The sequence below is a fragment of the Physeter macrocephalus genome, chromosome 13, assembly GCF_002837175.3.
Source record: "Physeter macrocephalus isolate SW-GA chromosome 13, ASM283717v5, whole genome shotgun sequence".
Lineage (NCBI taxonomy): Eukaryota > Metazoa > Chordata > Mammalia > Artiodactyla > Physeteridae > Physeter > Physeter macrocephalus.
In genome coordinates, this window is record NC_041226.1 from 81,354,567 (window position 1) to 81,354,819 (window position 253).

Genomic DNA, 253 nt, shown 5'->3' on the forward strand with positions numbered 1-253 from the left:
GGCCGGGTGAGGGCCTGAGGGCCGGGTGAGGGCCTGCGGGCCGGGTGAGGGGGCCTGAGAGCCGGGTGAGGGCCTGAGAGCCGGGTGAGGGCCTGCGGGCCGGGTTGAGGGCCTGAGGGCCGGGTGAGGGCCTGCGGGCCGGGCTGAGGGCCGGATGAGGGCCTGCGGGCCGGGTGAGGGCCTGCGGGCGGGTGAGGGCCTGCGGGCAGGTGAGGGCCTGAGGGCCGGGTGAGGGCCTGCGGGCCGGGTGAGG

At 80.2% G+C, this 253-nt stretch overlaps 1 protein-coding gene across 1 annotated transcript in view; it reads left to right on the forward strand.

Annotated features, from left to right (window-relative positions):
* Positions 1-253, forward strand: part of GRK1 (G protein-coupled receptor kinase 1) — a 15,853-nt gene that overhangs the window by 5,805 nt on the left and 9,795 nt on the right. The gene's annotated exons all lie outside the window — the stretch shown is intronic.